This window comes from Anguilla rostrata, chromosome 11 (assembly GCF_018555375.3).
Source record: "Anguilla rostrata isolate EN2019 chromosome 11, ASM1855537v3, whole genome shotgun sequence".
Classification (NCBI taxonomy): domain Eukaryota; kingdom Metazoa; phylum Chordata; class Actinopteri; order Anguilliformes; family Anguillidae; genus Anguilla; species Anguilla rostrata.
The window spans coordinates 5,024,118-5,045,706 of record NC_057943.1 but is presented as its reverse complement, the minus strand read 5'-3'; the positions used below and the strand labels follow the sequence as shown (position 1 = coordinate 5,045,706).

Sequence of the window (21,589 nt, the reverse complement as noted above, 5' to 3'; positions counted from 1 at the left end):
AAGACAGGGAAACACTATGTGCTTCACTGCAGGATAACTCTACAGAACAGGCAGACTCATTAGCTAAGCCAACATCCATCAGCTCAATCCATTGAAATCAAAATAAATTCTTGTGATTTTTAAAAAATATCCTAGGCAATCAAAGAGAACTAATCACCCATTCACCTATACACCCTTGTGAACCTGAAGTCCAGCACAATTTATCCCATGCATTGCGTCCTGGCCTGGTCTTACTTCCTGCTGCTAACTTTTCACCCCGTCTCCTCTTCTAGTCCAGAAGCTGGTTTCACGACATCGACCATTGTCATCAGTCATTTTCTTATCAGCCACAAATTACAGGCGGCCATTTGCATAGCTTATAGACCTCACACTCTACTCCCCCAGTTTACAGGCCAATGAGAATTTGGTACAGCAGTTCAGATTAAAGCACTTTACTCAAGGGTGCAAGGGCAGTGTTCCAGCAGGAAATCAAACTTGTGCCACAGGTGAGTAATTCGCTGAGGTCCTTAACCACTCTGCCAACTTGTGGACTTCAGACATTTGGACAACGTCCCAACGACGCCACGAACGTTGTAGGAGCAGGTGGGGTTTCTCCCAGCCACCGACGATCTCCTTTCAGCTCATCTGGTTTGTTCATTAGCCAATTACAGTGCTTTTACAGAGGCCGGTCTGCCAATGGCAGCGCTCCCAAGAAATACCTCCTGCGTTCTCTTCACAACTGCTCCGGAAAATTATGTCACAAGGGACTGGACTTCTTTTCCATCAAGGTAATCTGATTTTTTTTTTCTCTACCCACTGCCTTGCATCCAGCCCCAGTCTCAGTTCAGTGTTGCAAGCTGCCAATATTTCCCTTCATTAATCTCCCCAAGTGATTGTGGGATTTATTATTTATTTTTTTTGCTTATTTCATACTTTAGCAGTTCAGAACAAACATTAGATCAAACAGAAAATGCAGACAGGCTTGCTCATTTCCTTTCCCCCCCCCCTTATTGTGATAAAGCAGAGTTGGCACTCAGCATTAGATACTTCCTCAGGATTAGGCACTTCCTGTCAAAATATGAGGTGACTTGGGGACACAAGCATTAGGAACTTCCTGTCAAAATATGAAGTGATTCTGGCACACACATTATGTACTGTACTTCCTGTCAAAATATGAGGTGATTCAGGGGCCCAAGCATTAGGAACTTCCTGTCAAAATATGAGGTGATTTTAGCACATGCATTATGTACTTCCTGTCAAAATATGAGGTGATTCGAGGACACAAGCATTAGGTACTTATTTATCCACTTAACCTGGTCACGGTGCTGGAGCCTATCCCAGCATGCATTGGGTGAGATGCAGGAATACTCCCTGGACAGGCCGCCAATCTATCGCAGGGCACACACGCCATTCACTCACACACTCATACCTACGAGCAATTTACTGTCGCCAGTTAGCCTGACCTGCATGTCTTTGGGCTGTGGGAGGAAACCGGAGTACACAGAGGAAACCCACGCAGACACGGGGAGAACATGCAGACTCCACACAGAAATGAACGCATGTCATGAACTTCATTAACTCATGTCATGAACTGAAAATGTAACTGGTAGGACATGCTTTTGGTACATTTTGTTTAGCAGTTATACTTCAGTCACATTACATTACAGGCATTTAGCAGACGCTCTTATCCAGAGCGACTTACACAACTTCTGCATTGCATCCATTTATACAGCTGGATATATACTGAAGCAATGTGGGTCAAGTACCTTGCTCAAGGGTACAACGGCATTGTCCAACCGGGGAACGAACCTGTGACCTTTAGGTTACCGAACCAGTTCCTTACCCTTTATACTACACTGCCGTCACAAATCTATTGGAGAATACACACAAGGGTACCACCAGGGATTTTAGAGGCCCCATGAAAAGATCTCACATTGGGCCCCACTACCCCAGGCCACCCCATCCCTGCCCAATCACAGCAGAGGTTTTTGAAGGCCCCGGTCAGTCAGGGCCCTGGGAATCATCCTTACTCCACCCCCCCCCCCACCCCCCAATATGATGCCCCCCCAAATACTTGTGCTGCTCTCCAAGGGAGAGAGAAACACACTCCTGGACAGTGATACCACCGCTCATCTCACTCACCAATCTCAACACAGCTCCTCAGGGACCATGTCGTTTATCTAGTGTAAAGCCTTCCCAGAAGAACAGAGGTTATTATAGCAGCAAAGGGTGGACCGACTCATATATTAACGCCCATAGTATTGGATGAGATGTTGGATGTCAGGTGTCCGCATACTTTTGGCCATGTAGCGTATGGGCAACAGTGTTCCGTTATGTACATTGTAGAATTGTCCTGCGACTAGTGGTATATGTTCATCCTATTAAGTGTTCAGTACTGGAAACAGGAGGAATAAGAATTGTGTTACTGCCTTACTGGTGAAGCGGTGTGTTTTTTTGGGTGACAGTGTGTGTTCAGTAGCACAAGGCATGGGTCTACTTTAAATTTTCCTCCAGTGTTCAGTGACACACAGTACAAGGGTCCGTATTTGTACAATATATTACATGCTATTCATAAAAAAACACATGACATTAAGAGGTGCACAATAATCGCTTCACAGGGGGATCTAATCAAAAGCAACTTGACTGTTTATGAGTATTAATGAAACCAAAAAAACCTTTTTTCAATTTCATCCAGGGTTATGGCTGATTATTCAGACACCGGTGCAAATCCTCGACTTTTCATGCTAAGTGCGGCCTGCTAGGCTCTGAATTTAGCATGCTATTTATATGCTAAACGCACGCTAAATTTGGCTCTCCGCTTACACCTCCACAGCACGGCACACGGAGGAGATAAATGTAGACTCGCGACAGGAAAACGATGTGTCCTCTTCTGGAAATGTCGTTAAAAATAAACGAATCAATTAAATACGGAACAACAACACTCTTTATGAATCACTTCACAGAATCGCAGCGTTTATAAATAGGACAAGAGCGTAACAGTCATTTAATATTAGCAAAACCACACTTAAAAGACTAAATCGATTATTATTAGTAGTGGCAGCAGTAGTAGCAGCAGCAGCAGCATCACAATATCATCCATTTATGCTGCTTAACATTTACAGTAAAAATCCAGGTTAAGAACTGAAGCACACAACTGCAGCACAGTGTTCTGGACCATCTGGTGGGTACCCACTGAACATAAAGTGTGTCATTGTTCAGAAACCTGAGCATTTCACCGTTTGCGTTGGGCAATCTGCAATATGATATCTGTTCAGTGTGACTGTGTGTATTCGTGTGTGTATGCGCGCGCGTGTGTGTATGCGTGCGTGCGCGCGCGTTTTATAACAAGTTTTTTCTACATATATGCAGTGACGGTTCATTGGTCCCTACACGAATGAGGCTAATCGCTTGAACTCTCTTGACCTGATTTTTATAAATTTTTTTTTTACAAGTAAGATTTTAACTCACTTCCAGTCCCGAATAAGGAATGAGCACCCCCCCCCCGCACCTTAACGATTTTGGATGCGTTACTCTGAGTCGGGGAATGCGGCGCTTTCTTTTAACCGCTGTTTGAGAGGACCGACATGGCGGGAACGGAGAGATGAACGGAGAGATGAAAGGAGAGATTCCTCAGCGAAGTCTTTTCAAGAGAAGCAGCGCCCCTCCCCCACCCACCCACCCACCCACCCGTACTACTCCTGCCCAATGGAGTGAACACACTCCGCGCTCCATTTCCATACAAACCCCCCCTTTACCCACCCCCCCCCCGCTACTCTTACCCCTCCCCCCAGCTCATTACCGCCGGAGGATTACAGCGAGGCCAGAAGACGAATGGAGAATTAGAGCTCAGCTGACTAAATTGCCACTGAGGAAGATTATTAGCGTGGACCTGAGCTGTGTGCAAATATGGAAGCGAGCGCACGAGCACACACGCAGGAGCGCACACGGGAACGCACGGGAATGCATGCAGCCGAACACACACACACACACGCACACACACACGCTCACACACGCACACAAACACATACGCTCACACGGGAATGCATGCAGCCGAATACACACACTCACACACACGCACACACTAGTTACACACACACACACACACACACACACACACACACACACACATACAAACAAGCGCATACGCTCACACGAGAATGCATGCAGCTTCTATATACACACAATCACACACACGTTCACATGTTCAAGCATGTAGCTATGGACACCCACCAATATGCAGGTACTGTATACACACACACACACACGTACACACAAGTATTACACACACGTATATACAAGTATAGTTACACACGCACACACACACACACACATATACAAATATAGTTACAGATACACACACATACACACCCACATATAAGTACTGTAGGTACTACACACACACACACACATTTTCTTTCAGCATTGCGATATTATGAGCCCTACATATTTTCCCTACGTTATGAGGACCTTGATGACGACACATACATATGAACTGTACAGGCTTTTCTTTGACGTGATGTGTAAGTACGAGCGGACCAGAGGGTACCACGCTGGAGGCCCAATCTTAACTGCCCTGTGCTACTGGCCTGTGCTACTGGCCTGTGCAGCACACTCCGAGAGACAGGTTCTCTCAGGGAAGGCTGTCACCGCAGTGGCCATCGCTCCACTTCCCCCTTATTGCCCCCGTTGAGGTCCTCTCCCATTGTTTGGGGGGGCAAGGGGCTCGAACACACGCGGCTCCCTGCCAGCGATTAATGTGGCCGAGAATTGGGGGCCTTGGTGGGGGGGGGGGGTCAAGCAGGGTTAAAGCACTTTTGATGTCCGTCGACGGGACTAAAGGTGACCAGTTCAGCGATCGATGAACCAGAGTGACCCCTTCTCTCTCTCTCTCTCTATCTCTCCCGCTCTTCTCTCGGGGTTGGGGGACGTGGGGGGGGGGGGGATGGGGGGGAAGGTGGGGGGGGGCGAAGCCACCGAGCCTCGAGCGATTCGAGACCTTGAGTCCACGTGTCCTCCTCGCCGCCACGCGGTCGCGAAAAGCCACGTGGTTGAAAAAAATAAATCAATAAAAATGCGACCCGGAGGCAGAGGGGCAGTGCGCCTCTCTTCAAACAAGACGCTGTACTTTACTGTACTCGACTGCGATCGGAGGCCGCAGGCCTGCTGGTCTCGGGTGCTCACATGGCCTTGGGGAGTAACCAACGTCTTCAGAGAGACTACATAAGTGAGCTTTGTTAGCATCACGTATTTCAGCCAATCGGACGAGAGACTTCCTACTTTGCTTCAATTTAAAAAAAAAAAAGAAAAGATTTTAATGTCCCCATTTGCCCAGCCATGGCCATCTATCAGTACCGCTTCAGGATAAAGTGCTCGAAAAGGCCAGAAGTACACAGCCAGGAAACGGAGCTCTAAGTGCTTTTATCACTTCATCAATACCTCTTTTTCTCGGCTGCTACAACGGTCTCCATTGCCGCCCAGGGAGAAGACACCGCAGCAGAACACGTATTAGAGTAAGGGTACTCAAACCTGGCCCTCGAGGCCAGCAGCTCTGCCGCTTTTCCTTTAATGCCTGAGAGTTGACTTATTTGATTGATGCCATCGATTGGTCAGAGATTTAACGCACCTGGCGTCCCGGGTTTAAATGAGTCACGGTTAAGAGGGGAAGAATTAAAACTGGCTGTGAGCACCACGAGCAGACACTTGGAAACCCAGGTGTTCATTCCAATCCCTCATTTTATCGGGTCCTCGTCTGACCCAAAGAAATCAATCGAGGTTTGCCACCTTTAAGGACACTCCAAACCATTTAAATGCTCCTTGAAGGAGCCAGGAGGTTCCCGAAGGACGCTTGAGCAAGGAAACGTGAGTGCATTCTTTGCAGGAAGTATTTTTTTCACCGAATGCATGACGTATAAATGATCGACTTGTGGATCCACCTCTCTCCATCTGCGACGTCTGTACTTGACGTAGCTTCAAACTGACGTTTGACTGAACAGGAATGTTCCATTTGCCTAACACCCGCCATCTCGATTCCTCAGTCCTCGTGTCCTCCAGTGGATGGAGCCAAGGAAGCGAGGAAAGGACGCAAGGAAAGTATGTGAGGAGGATTGGGCCAATCAGTGGCAATGGGGTGTCAGACACTGAGGCGACACAACTGGGTCCACGTGCACTGCCATCAGAGCCAGCCGGGGGGCGCTCCAACAAACATTCAACACAGCACCCCTGTGAGGCTAGTGTGGGGGTGTCAAACTGAATACCAAGGAGGCCGCAGTGTCACTGGGTCTTTATGGGTTTCTTTCAATCGGCTGATAATTAAGGCCTTGAGAAGAAGGTGTGTGGACTCCTTAGCCAATCAATGACAGGAGTGAATGAGCCACAGGTGGCAAGAACACCCCCAAAAACCAGCAGACACTCTGGCTCGTTTGACACCTGTGCCGTTGTGCACGCAAACCTAAGCAGCCCATGTCTTCTTGGTACCAAGGCCTGCCATAAATTCAAAGGGGCTAAATAAGATTTAAGACATATGAATAAGGTGCTGATATACTTTCAAAAGCATACGGTGTGCTAGAATGCGTGCGGGAACAAACAGAACATCCTGCAGGTCGTTAAAATGAATAATATATCAGGACACTTTTAATGACGACGGTGAAAGGCACAACTTTCAAAACTTCAGCGAAGGACTTCACACGCCATTAGGAGGCGTGCCACGCAGAGCCACGGGCACACGGGCACGCGGGCACACGGTGTTCTCTCACGGCAGCGCCAAGGCGTAACATTCCGGGGGCAAGCAGGGCACCCAGGAAAAATTTGTTCCTGCACTCTTCAGAGCCACATCTCAACTTCAACTTTATTTATTTATTTATTTTTTTACTCTGACCCTTCTCTCGCTGTCTCTCTCTCACACACACACAAGTCTGAGCACCTGACCCACTTTACATGAAAAGGGGAGGGGGGGTGGGGTTCTACCCCCTTGTAGATCGAGGTCCTCTGTGAACCACCCCCCCCGGGGGCCGAATACGAGGTCCCGCTCACCGTCCCACAGCCCAGCGCCACCCCCAGCGGGGGCCCCCGCATTGAGACCCACTGGCCGTGAAACAGGATTTGGGGAGCGAAATGGCGGGAATCCCGACAGGGAGAAGCGGTGAGAACCGTCTCTCTCTCCCAGTCCCTCGTGTAACCCCGCCCCCCCTCCCAAATTCCCACCTCCCTACCCCCTACCCCCGACCCCCTTCCCCACACACTCCCCGAACTCTCCCAGGCAGTACGAGTGCTGTAGCACCATTCCCGCCATGTATCAGCAGGCACACCCAGGAAAGGTCAGTGCCGTCATCTTTCTCTCCCAGCCCCTCGTGGAACCCCGCCTGCCCGCCCACCCCACCCCCCCAATCACCAGACCCCCCCCCAAACCCCCTACCCACCACACTCCCTAAACTCTCCCAGGCGGTACGAGTGCTGTAGCACCATTCCCGCCACAGAGCAGCAGGCACATCGAGGAAAGGTCAGTGCCCGCTGGCGCATTTCTCGCTCATTTTGCGTTCGCGATCTCCGCCGCCTCTCTCTCTCTCTCTCTCTCTCTCTCTCTCTCCGCCGCCTCTCTCTCTCTCTCTCTCTCTCGCTCTCTCCAGAGCGTCCCCGAAAAAAGAGCCTCATCAGCACGGCCGAGCTCGGGGGGGACCCTCCAGAGCCCTTTCCCCCTCTTCCAAGGTCAATACGCACACAAACCTGACCAAAGACCAGGGAGAGAGAGAGGGAGGGAGGGAGGGAGGGGGGCAGAGGGAGCTGACATTAAGGTCCCTTTCCACTGATTTATTGCCCCCTGTTAAAATAGAGGGGAAAAAAAAGGACCGCCCGTCCTAATGACGGCGGCCCCGGCGGCTAACGAGAAGCATACGGAGAGGTCGCGACGCGGCGTCGGCTGAGGAAGCGCAGGAACGTTCCGGAACCTCCGCTGGCATGGCGGGGAGAGAGAGAGGGAGAGAGGGGGAGGGAGAGAGAGAGAGAGAGGGAGAGAGAGAGACCAAAAAAACGCAGGTGCTATGCTTTCCGGGTCGCTAATGGAGCTGATCGAATGAACGGCACGCTAATGCTTCAAAGGGGCCGGAACGGCCGGGAAAGCAAAGGGGGAGGGCGGGGGCGCAAAGCATCGGGGGGTGGGGGGTATGAGTCTATTTTCAACCGGGCTCCTCGCTATTTCTAGGAAAACCTAAGAGGAGCGATCTGCTCATTTTGTGCTGCTCATTCAATTTGTCCCCTTATTTTTCTCCTCTGCAGCGCTGGACAGGATCTGATAAGACTGTTGTTTTTAGAAGAAAGAGAACAGCCTTGTTTTCCAGCAAGCAGGGCTTGTGAAAGAGGGGGGGGGGGGGGATGAGAGGAAAATGTTCACAGTCCACTGCTAATAAATATTATTCATTATTAATATTATTATTAATAATAATCCCTAGTGGCCAGGACACACACATCAAAAACATCAGTTAACCAGCTGAAATAACACTACATAGTGCATAGAACACAAGATGCTACCGTACTGTATTCATTACAGTATGTATTATGAGCAGGGGGCCAATCACTGCAGGTTATTCCAATTCCAATTTAAATTTAAAAATGACAAAATTGTACATTATAATTACAAAAAAAAAAACCTGGCAACCTGGCAAAGGTTTCCTGGAATTTCATTTCATTTTAAATGTGTGTATTTGATAAAACGGCATGTTGATATTTGCCCACATTGCCCAATGTCTGTTAAAAAATAAATAAATAAAAAAAGGCTAGCAGGTTAGCATTTAGAGTCCAATTTGCCTTTGATGTCAGCTAGCTCCGCCCCTCTTTGCTCTCCTGATCTCTCGGTGTCTGTGGGAACTCGCTTGGGTCTGGAAACACCACAATGGTTCTGTGTGAATAGTGCTGTGGCGCACTCACACACACTCACACTCTCTCTCACACACACACAGTCTCACTCACTCTCACTCACTCTCACACACACTCATGCTCACGCACTCGCACTCGCACTCGCACTCGCACACACACACACACACACACACACACACACACACACACACACACACACACACACACACACACACACACACACACACACACACACTCTCTCTCTCTCACACTCTCTCTCATACACACACACATTCACGCACAAACATACACACTCACACTCTCTCTCACACACACACACACACACACACAGTCTCACTCACTCTCACTCACACTCATGCTCACTCTCTCACACACTCACTCGCACTCGCACTCGCACTCGCACACACACACACACACACACACACACACTCTCTCTCTCTCACACTCTCTCTCATACACACACACATTCACGCACAAACATACACACTCACACTCCACACTCTCCCTCTCACACACACACACACACACACTCTCTCTCTCATACACACACACAAACACACACACACTCACACTCTCTCCTCGCGCCGCACCACGCCCCCCCCCTGGTCGCGACTCGCGTTCCGGAACCCTGACCGGCGGAACGGTGCCAGCGCCGACGCCACCGAAGTCCGGCTCTGTTCCGGCCGGATCGAAATCCCCACGGCAACGCGGCTTCCGCTGTCCGAACAACCAGGGGAGCGAGGCCAGCATCCAAGTGAATAAATAAATAAATAAATAAATAAAATAAATAAACAAATAAATAACCTTATTCAATTCATCCTGGGAATGTATTTATTTATTTGTATTACCTTCATATAATAAAAAAACCAAAACTGGTGTTTGAACTTTTTTTTTATTTATTTTTTTTTTAAGCAGTTTGTATAACAGTTTCCAATTGATCTATAGCTTTCCATCGGCGGAGATAGGCCTGGTATTTCGACGTTGGACAAAAGCCCTCCATTTCCCTTTTATGTGCTTTTAAAAGAGTGTCAGAGACTTTGGCGCGCTGAAACGGATCCGCACTGGCAGGGGAGAGGGCCCCCTTTGAGTGGTTTTAAAGAGCCAATCGTAAATAGGAGCCCTAAACTCTTGTGAAAACTTCCTAGTTCACTTCCTTGGCTCTGACCCCCATTGAATCCCACCCACAATGCCCCGACGGAATGCCTGAGGGGAGGGCGGAACTCCGCGGACGACAGCATTCCGCGCCCGGGATTCCAGAGGCTCGGAGGAGATGAAAGGCGGGGGTGGGGTGGGGGGGCCAGGCAGAGGGGGGGTGGGTCTGGGTTACGAGATCTCTTCCCATGGCCCCATTGGCCGGGGGGGGGACCCCCGGAGGGCCCCACGTTTAGACTCATTGAGAGGAACGGCAGTCAGAAACGATTACTGCTGACGGAGGAGCTCCCGAAGTGGGGCGGGGGCGGGGGTGGGGCGGGGAATTGGGGTTAGGCCGAGCTGCCAGATGCATGCTGGGACACACGCTGGTTTATAGTGAGCCTGAATGGGTGATGGACATTTGTCTCCACAAATGAAATTTTGAACATTCAGGCAAGATTTCTGCATTGTACAAATGATAGCATAGTCAATATAAAAACCAGTAATCATTCAGATTTAACAATATATTCCTTAAATCGTAAAAAAAAATAAAACCTGGCTCCTCTGTTATATTAAAATATTTCTAATACATCTCAGTCCTCATTAAGACTGTACTATGCATCCATTTGCTTATACACTGGCATTTTGAATGCCATTTATGTGCACAGAAAATGCATTCCAATTATTTTGGAGGGAAACGTGAGCTATGGGGATGCCAGGGCCTGTAATGAAGGCTGGGTGAAAAGGCCGCGTTTCAGCAGTATAGCTGGCAGGGGGGAGGAGCACAGGCCGGAGGCCACGACCAGGGAGGACCACACGCCGGGGGGAGAGTGGCCCCCCTCACATCAGGGGGAGGAGCCACACACCGGCGGGAGCGGTCACGCATTTCTGAGCTCCCCGCTCCCGGTTCCGCTCCCTGCTCCTGCCCTTTCTACAGTGCTACAGCGCTACAGGGCTGACAGGCAACCCCCCCCTCCCCCCACAGCCCGCGCCCCCACCCTGCCCCTGAGGGGGGGGGAACGCACAGTCCCTGCTGCTGCTGTACCGAGTGAGGCGTGGAGAGAGGGAACAAGACGCTCTGGCCCTGAGCGAAGAGGAGCAGCCGGGGGGGGGGGGTTTTAAGGGAAAAAAATAAAAAATATATTTAAAATTTTCTGAAGGTATTTTGCATTCTCAAAGCATTAATGAAATGTCGGCTGCCTAAGAAATGTCGCCTCCTGCAGAGGATTTTTCTCTTGCTAAAAAAGGAGAACCTTCACACTGACCCCCCCACCACCACTACCCTACCTCACCCCACCCCACCCTACACACAACCTCATTTATACTCGGAAGAATAGGCAGGCAGTGGCCACTTTCTTCACACACACTGTATGACTAATCTATGGAAAGTGAATTGTGTCAGAACGGTGCTGGGAAAGGTTCTCAGGGGTGCCGTGTGCCCTCAGAGGCCAGTCAGCTGACTGCTCGAGGAGGCGGGGCTCGCTCTGCAGCCCCACCTATGGGCGGTGTGGCAAACTGCAGCCACCGGTTAAATAATGCTGCAGGGAAACCATAGAGAGACAGACTCTGTACTGTAGGGCCTACACTGTAGGGGTGGGCATTGTTCTGGGGTGATGTCATGGTCTACAGCCTCTGGTGAATTCTGGGACCCCTGATGCGCGTCTTCTCCTGCTCCCACTGTAAGAGATACAGAGCTTACAGAAGCTCATTTCATGCTTATAGAATGTAATGTCCCAACCCAACCCCTCCTACCGCAAGTCAAAAAGAAAATAATTTACCACTCGCGTGCTTGTTATCATGTCATAAATTAACAAGGAACTGAAACAGGACTTACAAAAAATAAAATGTTTGAATCTAATGGAGGTTTTACTTCTTTTTTTAAACAGTGTGAAGCTCTAAAAAAAATTTTTTTGACAGGTTCCCTTTAACAAAACAAACAGCGTTCTTAGATCAGTTAATTTCAATGAGCACAGATTCAAAGTGTGTGTGTGTGGTTACCATGGCGAAGAATCTTTTTTTATGAATGGGGAGAATATTGAGGACACCGAGGGGCTCCAGATTTATCCGGAAAACCCTGGCATTGAAGCACCAAGCCCAGCAGTCTGCAAGCCACCCCCGCCCCCGCCCCCGCCCCCGCCCCCCCCCCTTTCCGTAGCACTCCCACACTCCCGCCCACACCTCACCGTCTTGGGACCCCACACTTGCCTACGCGCACAGAGCAAATCCGAGACGGCTCACGACTCGCATTGCTAAGAGAGACGCATTTCCGAGTCGTGCTCGAGAGAGATTATTTATTTATTTACTTATTTTTTACGCAATCGAGTTTGCGGCGCTGAGTTTCGGCAGAGAGGCGCGGACGCATTTTAGGCCGGCCGGCTTTCTCCCGCGGCGGCACCGGCTACTGCAGGGCCGGGCTGGCTGGCAGCCGGCCAAAAAAAAAAAAAAAAAAAAAAAAAAAACTCCACCGTTACCTTGGAAACCATTTACTACAGTCTGATGTCGCAGCGGTAGCCTCATTTAACTGTTCCCCTCTCCGCCTCGCGACCGACGCGGCCGAACGGAAGCCCTAAAACCCGTCGGTGCGCGACGCGGTCTACGCGAGCCGAGGCAGAATTAGCGCGCGAAGAACATTAACTTTAACGTTACCGAGGGAGGGGGGCAGGGAGTGGGGGGGGGGCGGATGCGCGCATACGCGCGGACCGGGCTTACTTTGATCCGCTGAACACGAGCCAATTCGCACCGACGGCTCTGTGTGATTATATCCTTCAAGGAGCAAGTGCCGGATTTGATTGAGGCAATAGATCGAGGCTTACGCACAGAGGAAAACGGCCTTCGAGCTCACCTCCACCTGTCAACCTGGCCTCCTTTCAGAACCCAAGGATATCACACTGAGACTTCGATACAGAAAGCCTTTTGACGAAGGCCTAACACTTTCAAAATGGTGCATCTTTGTTTATATTCAATCAAAACTAAATGCAAGTGGAAAAAACAGCTTGAAGGACAAACTTGAATTGGCTTTCCTCTCAGGCCGCTTTTGAAAGCTTAAAATTCTTAGGGGAAAACACAAAAGGTAAAATTCTTAACAGCAAAGTCTGCGAACATCTCTTCGTAGCTGCCAAGCAAAAAACAAGCAAAGTTACTGTATGAATGAAACCATGACCCCACACTGTCCTTCAGTCGGGCATTCTGGCTTCAAACAAACTGCTTTCAGGGTGTCTGTTGCATATGAATGATACAACGAACCTGACAAACGTCCCCCGGTCTAGACAGCATCACAAGCCTTGATGTAAGAGACGTCTGAGGTAATGGGGTCATGGCGGCTCCTGGAAGAGACACTAGCGCACAAAGCCATTCAGAATGTCAGGGCCCAGAGGGGCCACACTACGTCACAGGGTCGTTATTGCATTTTGAATTTAAGTTTTCTTTCATTTATTCATTCATTCAATACCCTGAGCTTTTATAAATGAAAAGTAATCTGGTTCTGGAGCACAGGCCAGCGTGGAAGTTTTCAATGACTCTCATGATTTTACAAGCCCATTTTTGACAGTTGGCTCAAGTTCAAACTGTCAGAATTCTGATTGATAGCTAGGTCAATGTTTTTGCTGGACACTCACTAATACCCAACTTTGACTGTTAAAATGAGATACTTGATATCTGACAGGACTGGAATTCAGAGTTGCCACCGCCTGAATTGTGAATAGATCTCGCAGAAGTGTTTTAAAATTTCAGACAGATACATGATACATAGACACCGCTGAGAGCGTCTGGCCAGTGGTGAATTTTCCATTTGATTGATTGGATCTGGGCTTTTGACAGTGAGTTTCGATGCAAGGACCGCCCTAGCAGTCCATCCCAGCTGTGCATGAATGCACTGTACGAGTACATTCATAACAGATGGCTGCCTGTGCACATACATGCGCACACACACACACACACACACACACAGAATACACATTCATTCAATGGCCTTCAGTGAGCCATAGGCCCTCTCAGCTCGATGCTCAGCAATAGGTGGTGGAAACATACGCAGATAGATCTCAGAGGCTCCTGTGTTGCACGTGGAAACATAAACGGAAATATCCAGGAATGTTCTAAATGGCCTTTTACTCCAGTCGGTGCGTAGTCTCCATTTAAAGTGGACTGCACACTCCTGAGTTATGACTCATTCTACGACAATGCCATTCTAAGACCCCTCCCCCGGTCGAAGGTTTGTCTGCCCCCCGATCTTGCAGATACGGATACACTTTGGTTCGTTAACTGAACAGACACAGGTACACACACAGGTACAAATGGCGGCGTCTGTGTGTACTACCAACAAACATTAAGAATTCTCTTACAACAGAAGAGAAATTCCTCTGCCTCCAGTGAGGTAACCGGTCTCAGATATGGCACAATGATTCCTGGAATGAAGGCGTACAAAGTACAGAACACAATGATCAACCAACCGCATGAGCCCGTGTGAGAAATGTACCGGGAGTCGATGTTTCAGGAAATTATTTCATTTCCGTGGGGTGGGGGGGGATGTTGTGGTGCAATCGCCCAATTGCACATCCTCTGCCATTGCGACAGCGAGAAATAGCTCGCTGGATAAGCGAGGAGCTGCTGCACGATCAGGATCCCTGAGCCGCGACCCATCGCTCATCAGAGCGCGACCCCCCCCCCTCCCCACCCCACCCCACCCGACATCCTAAATAAACACCTAGCCAGCCCCCTGCTGCAAGCGCTGCGACTCGCAGCTAACCTTCAGGCAAGAAAGCAGGGACGGCCGAGCCACTTTCAGGAAAGCATGTGACCGAATCTAAAATCTCCGCGAAAAACAGGAATGAGGCGTCGGTGGAATGCGCGGCGCTGAGGAACGCCGCCGAACGGGAAATATTTTTCCACTCCGTCACGTCTGTCAGCGGGGGCGGAGAGCGCTGCCAGGGAGGGGCAGGCGGCAGGCCGGGGGTGAACGCCGGCCAAGGGTCAGCGAGTTTGCGAGAGAGACCACGCGACTGCACGCTACACAGCAGCTCGGTCGGCGTATGCTGCGCCGTACTCGGCAAGTCTTTGCATTGTCTTATGGCGCCCCCTGCAGGCCATACCCTAAAGGCCAAGCCTTTAACCCAGTGGTGTCAAACTCGTGCCATGGAGGGCCGTGTGTATGCAGGTTTTCATTCCAACCAATTAATGCTGCCTTAATTGAGTCCAATTACTCATTCAGCCATATGCGTTTAACTGCATTGAAGCACAGAATATAAGAAAATTTTTATTTAGACAATGCGGGTCACCATAGACGTCGGGTCACCATTGTGCACAAACCTGCATCCCTAATTCAGCAAATAATTTAACTAATTATATAAATCAAGATCTGAGGCTGGAATGAAAACCTGCATACACACGGCCCTCCATGGCACGAGTTTGACACCACTGCTTTAACCCTTCGAAGAGCAGTGGGAGTTTTAAAAAAAATAATCATTTTTTAAATGTTTTTTTTCAAAATTCTAAACCAGTGTTCTAGAACTCCACTGCTTTCAGTCACGAGCAGCGATTGTGACATCAGCGTTAGAATGTTCAATTTAAGTGCATTCTAATCGCACATCTGTGACCTCATACCTTAAAGGGTTAGGGCAGCTGACAGCATCTACATGGCTGCCGGTGACGATGCCTGGCCTCTTGCCAAACAGATCGCCCGATTGATTGATTTATATCGGTCAACGCCCATATAGGGAAAAAACACCTCATTGGCGTGTTACCCTGCAAATATATTTATGCGCCATGAAGCCCGGTCTCTGGCAAAAAGGGGCGCCTGGTCCGTGCCAAAACCCGCGAGGTTCCACTACCAGCCCAGCCGCCTGCACGGAGACCGGCCTAGCGTAGGCTAACCCAGTGTTTCTCAACCCTGGTCCTGGGGACCCACTGCCCTGCGTGTTTCAGATGTCTCCCTGCTCCAACACACCCGATTCAAACGAATGGGTCGTTATCAGGCATTACATTACATTACATTTATTTGGCGGACGCTTTTATCCAAATCGACGTACAAAAAGTGCATTTCATGGTCACGGACGACTGCTAAACACAGGTTCAGTAAGGTACGATACTCACTTCGCACAGCCATTTCTAGCCAAGAACACAGTTTAGTTCACACAGCGAACGCTATTCTGACCTAGGCCATAGTACCACCCCATCAAGCTCTGCAGAAGCCTGATAACGACCCCCATTCACTTGAATCAGGTGTGCTGGAGCAGGGAGACATCTAAAACACGCAGGGCAGTGGGTCCCCAGGACCAGGGTTGTGAAAAAAAAAAAAACCCTGGGTTAGCCGACCGCGCAACCACAACCCCTCTCTCGAACCCAGGGACCCTTGCTCGCGGAGAGGGGGAGCCAGTCAGCGATGTTGACAGTTATGTTTTCACTCTCACTTACACCAAAACGCACTTCCGGAAAGGGGGGGGGGGGGGCCGAAAAAAGACGCCCCCGCTTTTTTTGTTTTGTTTGTGTAACACGTGGAAGCGAAGCTTACGGGAAACAGAGGGGGGCACTTCCAGTAAGAGCCTGGGCCACTTCTTCATTCCTGTCAGAGACAAACCACTTTATCTCACTTTCCTAATACGTACGGATTCCTCTGGGTGCACTTCCTGTTTTCATAATGCATTTCGCTACGCACTTAGATCCCCCTGTGCAGTTGCACAGCACTAAACTTATGAAACGAAAAAATCGTAACTGCGTATTGTTTCTATTAAAAAACCGAAAGGGCTGTGTGTGTGCATGCAGGCCTGGGCACAGACACACATACGTACACACGCACACATACTAGCATGTACACACACAAAATTGCATGGCTAAACAGCAAGCTTGCGACAATGTAATTGTAAACGTAATTGTTCATTTTTTCTACAAAAAACTGAAAGGAGTGTGTGTGCATGCATGCATGCTTGGGCAAAGACACACATGGACACACACACAAATTTCATGGCTAAACAGCTTGTGACAGGCACAGAGAAGGCCAGTAGTTAGGGGGTGAGCCCAAAGTTAGGGGACTCCCCACTCAAAACGTGCCGCTGCTTTACTGCACCGTTCTGCCCAGCACCGGGGGAGGGGGGGAGGGGGTTGGAGCCGGGGGGGTGTCAGAGGCTCAGAGCCATCCTTTTATTGGCTGGGTGCTTAGCTGCCGCCATCAGGGTGGCGGACGGGGCGAGGGAATCGGCTGTCACCGCTCGCCCGAGAGATTTATGGCACGCCGCCTCCATCGCGTGCCGATGAGGACCTGTGTTTGAGTCTCTCCCCATGAGCGCCCCCCCTCCCCCCCTCACGCAAGCGCAGATTGAAGAGTCAGCGCGCCGCGTTTCCAAGGCGAGCCGTCCCCGCTGGATCTGACAAAATGCAGCGGGTCCTGTCACTCCCGCCCCACCCCCCTCTGCCCCCCCCCCCAGCACCCCCTGAAGACTGAACACTGGAGTCCCCCTCGCCAGCGATGCACACCAGTCGTCGCACACGGCCCCCAATTTACCAGCAGAGACAGCCTAAGTGAAAGTAACCCCCACCCCCCACCCCCGACAGCATATCACACCCCCCTCCCCCCACCCCGAGCAGGTGTGCGGCTGTCTGTCGTTGGAGGGGGACCCCCAAACTGCTGAAGGGCGTGGGGTCCAAAGCCCGCCTGTCAGCAGCCTCAGACAGAAGAGCCCGCAGGAGCATCTACTCTTCTTCTAGACTCTTGCATGATGGGAAGGGAACTACTCCAGCACGAAGCCCTGTAGCCTGGGCCATGGACCAGCACTTTCAGCTGTTGGCAGGAAGAAACCAAAATGGCGTTCATATTTTACTTGTTAAAACATGTCTCACTCAGGGGCTTCATGAGTAAGATTTGTGATGCGTGTGTGTGTGTGTATGCGTGTGTGTGTGTGTGTGTGTGTGTGTGTGTGTGCGTGTGCGTGCGTACCTTCTCCCCCAAATAAAAAATTACCAACTCTCAGAGGTCTCACAAACAAGATTCTAATCACCTTGTGTTTCTGAACAACACAAGATAATGAACCAATCAGCTATTCCCTACATCACAGAGGTGGCCTAAAATAAGAAACGCACCACTCTTCTCTAACCACAACACAACACCTGCACTTAGGGGGGAGATAGAGTTAGGTCAACAAGTTATCAATTACCTTCACTCTCAAATACTCCCATTAGAGTGACAGTACACAGCTAACAATGAAACCGAGTTATTTTTAACTGATAGCATTGCAGGTGAAAAAAGATCTTAGCACAAACTTATTAACTTGCGTCCAAGTCACAGAGAAACAGCCAAGGCCACTGGCCTGTTTTTATCTCAATATTAACTGCCACAGTTTGTCCCAGGAGGGCAGGCTGTTTCCTGCTGGCAAGCCATTATTCCGAACACTGTAACTGTATTATAAAAAATATATATACCGATTACAAAAAAAAAAAAACATTACTGGATCTATTGTAACTCAATCTGGGCATGTATCCTTCCACTAGGAGGCGGCATTGCAAGGATTAATACAGTTACGCCGCCAGCAGCACATAAAACACAAAATTGAAAATATCATAAAACCAGCTGTCTACCACACACACACACACACACAGCAAAGATAAAACACACAGAAAACCACACAAAGGAATAAAAAATAAAAAATAAAAACGAATTCTAATAAGCTTTAATGCAAAAGCTAATTACACTTCGTGGAATAAGCAGAGGCATTTTAAGATACTCGTTTCACCTGCCTAAGGTGAACACACATCTGTGTCAATACCAAAGGACAGGCGGAGGAAAGCGACTGCTAAGAAATGCGTGATTTTTTTTTTTTTCAACGTAAAAAAAATAAGGAATTCTGAATGACCTGTCTCATACAATAGTCTAACCGGTGCCTGCGAACGTTTTTCAGATTTCCCCGAGGACATGACACTTGAGACAGAAACAGATTGCAAGTCTGTAAAAGTGACATGCACAATTTCTTGTCACCGTTGATCGGTGTTCTTATATCGCATTCAAGAATTTTTTTTTAACAATGTAATCTAACACACGGGCTACTGTACTCGGGAGGAGGTTAATAACTCCTGCTACGAAGTAATTTGGTGCATAGGCGGAGTTTGATTTATAAACCAGGGGACATCAGATAGCGACCGTGCAGTGGGGGTGGTTTGGGTATGGCGAGTGATGGACAATTTGCAATTGAGGTTTTTGAATTGAGAATGAGTTTGCGAAGGGAGGAGGGGGGGAGGATTGAGATCGTTGACATGGCAAACACGGGACGGGACAGTGGTCTGAATGGGGGCATGTAAGAATAAGGAGAAGAATGCACTCATAAAAACGTGTACATGAAATACCCTGTGCACTGCAAATGACAGTAGGCCACATGGTGACCTTTTAAATTGTGCATGGTCATCCAGCGCCATTTGTTCCTGTTATACACCCTCAAAATAGTCGCTGTCGTTTTGCACATAGTTCTCTGTATTCTGTCATCTAGCTGACTAAACGATAGTGCGTATCGGTTTAGTGAGCGGTCCATCAAAGGTTATCGCTGTAATTACCTCATAAATTCGGGAGATCCTCTGAACAAACCAGGTGCAATTGCTTCAGGTGTGTCCATTATGGTGATGAAGGGATCCTTTGCTTGTATGCGACTATGCACGCTGTGGTTGTCTTGCCTGTACATTTTGGTAGGCCAATGCGTTTTTTTACATTCTAGCTGCTAGTTTGTGTCAAGCAAGTCCACATTCAGCTCCGACGCTGATCATGCTTCAGTTCGGCAAGCAGATGAACTAATGTATACGTCACTGGCCCAAGCTGCGGTCCTAATTGGTAAATGTCTCCATCTGGTACTCAGCGGGTGTAACGTAACGTCCACATTTTAAAACGTCCTTCAAGTTTAAAGGGAACCCTGCCTGTTAAGACATGTAGGCCTTAATATGTTGTAAATGCGCTCAATTATATATATGTGTGTCTTTAAAACCAAATGGGAGATTTTAGCTATTTTAACTCGTAGGGCGCCATTGTTGTTACCGTCGCAATGCACTCTGGGTAATGGCGTGCACTGGTTGCACTTGCCGAAGTCCAAGGCCGTAGATAGAGCATTCCTCAGCAAGAGATCGATTGAGCCCCCGCTCTGGTCATTCAATTATCAATTTGCCCCGCCCCAGTAATACACACCAATTACCACTAATTAAGCACAGATTGGCAGCCATGTTCACACGCTGTCATGCACTCAGTGCGTATAACTAAACACACCGCAGGCATTTTTATGTTTTTTCCATAAGTATAATAGGAAGTGATAAAAAAAGTTTAATTATAATAATTAACAATAGCTAACATAACCATGACAATTGTTCACAACAGTGTGGAAATTTCGAATGAATTAATATATATAAATATATATTTTAATGCAAGGTTTTAACTATGATTAAAATGAATCACAGCCTATTGTTTAACAGTCTTATCTGTCATTCTTTAAAGGGGCTTTGTACAAACTTGTCAGTTGGAAGAAAGGCATCTTTCTGCATCAACGGAGGTTGTTACAGACATCTGCGCAATATTTGGAACAATGTATTTTTTCTCTCCCAGAATTCACTCTGCGTCAGTGCAATGGCTTGTTCCTATGACAATATTTTGTGAATCGCCATATTTGGAAATACACCACTCGTCAAATCCTGGAATCCAGTGTTTTCTAGTGTTACAGTCAAGTCTGAGCATGGCTCTATCACACTCCTAAGCATCATGTAGTGAAACTTTCTGCTTGAACAGTGCTTGAAAATATTTTTGACCACCCCCACAAAATTTGTCAGCTTATAAGAAATGGCTAGATCAAATATCACAATGCTTGTGAAGTGTCACTTACATTATCCTAATGCTGCAACATTGTTGAAATAAATTAATAATCAAAATGGGATTAAACAATGATAAAGAGATCAGCGTTTGTTGCACGTTTCCCCTAACGTTGACCTGATTGACACTGTACTGAAATCCTCACTATCTGGATCTCAAAGCGGAAACCTTGACTATAGCACCCCCAAGTGGCCAGAATGTGTGCAAATTTTTTTTAATGATTTTATTTCTGAGTGAGGAGTTCCCTAACCATTGCAATTCATATTCTGTTGGTTCATTTTCTTAGGGGCAGCTAAAACCTAAACAACAAAGTTGACTTTAATAGTTTTTAATCACACTCATAACTACGCGTAAGGTGTAACAGCAACAGACAAAATGGCCACATAAAAAATTATCCGCTTTCCATAACTGGTCCAATCACAGACAGGTGCTGGGAAGGGAGAAATGGCCCGTGCAGAGACCTTTTGGGGGGCTGGTGCTCAAAGTGAGAAAAGGGCCTAGAGAAACGGTTTTAAGACACCTAGTTATTGTACAGAATATATTTTACCAAAATGAATTAATTAAATTGTGTTATTATTATTATTTTTTTAAAATAGGATCCCTTCACCCCATGACTTTGTAGAGGCCTTCCCCGCTATCTCAATACTATTAGTAGCACTGTTTATTGTACTTGCGTAGCCTGACCATGTGGGGGCAGCAAAAGCCTGATAATCAGTCAATATCCATGTCATCTACAGAATTTTTACAATGATATTAAAAAATGTTAAATATTATTGTAATCACTGTAATATTATATAT

At 48.2% G+C, this 21,589-nt stretch overlaps 1 long non-coding RNA gene across 1 annotated transcript in view; it reads right to left on the bottom strand.

Moving 5' to 3' along the window:
• Positions 1-19,962, bottom strand: part of LOC135235108 (uncharacterized) — a 53,677-nt gene extending 33,715 nt beyond the window's left edge. The window contains exon 1 of the long non-coding RNA XR_010324280.1: positions 19,501-19,962. This is a non-coding gene — a long non-coding RNA (uncharacterized LOC135235108). The remainder of the gene's footprint in view (positions 1-19,500) is intronic.
• Between the last annotated feature and the right edge of the window lie 1,627 nt (positions 19,963-21,589).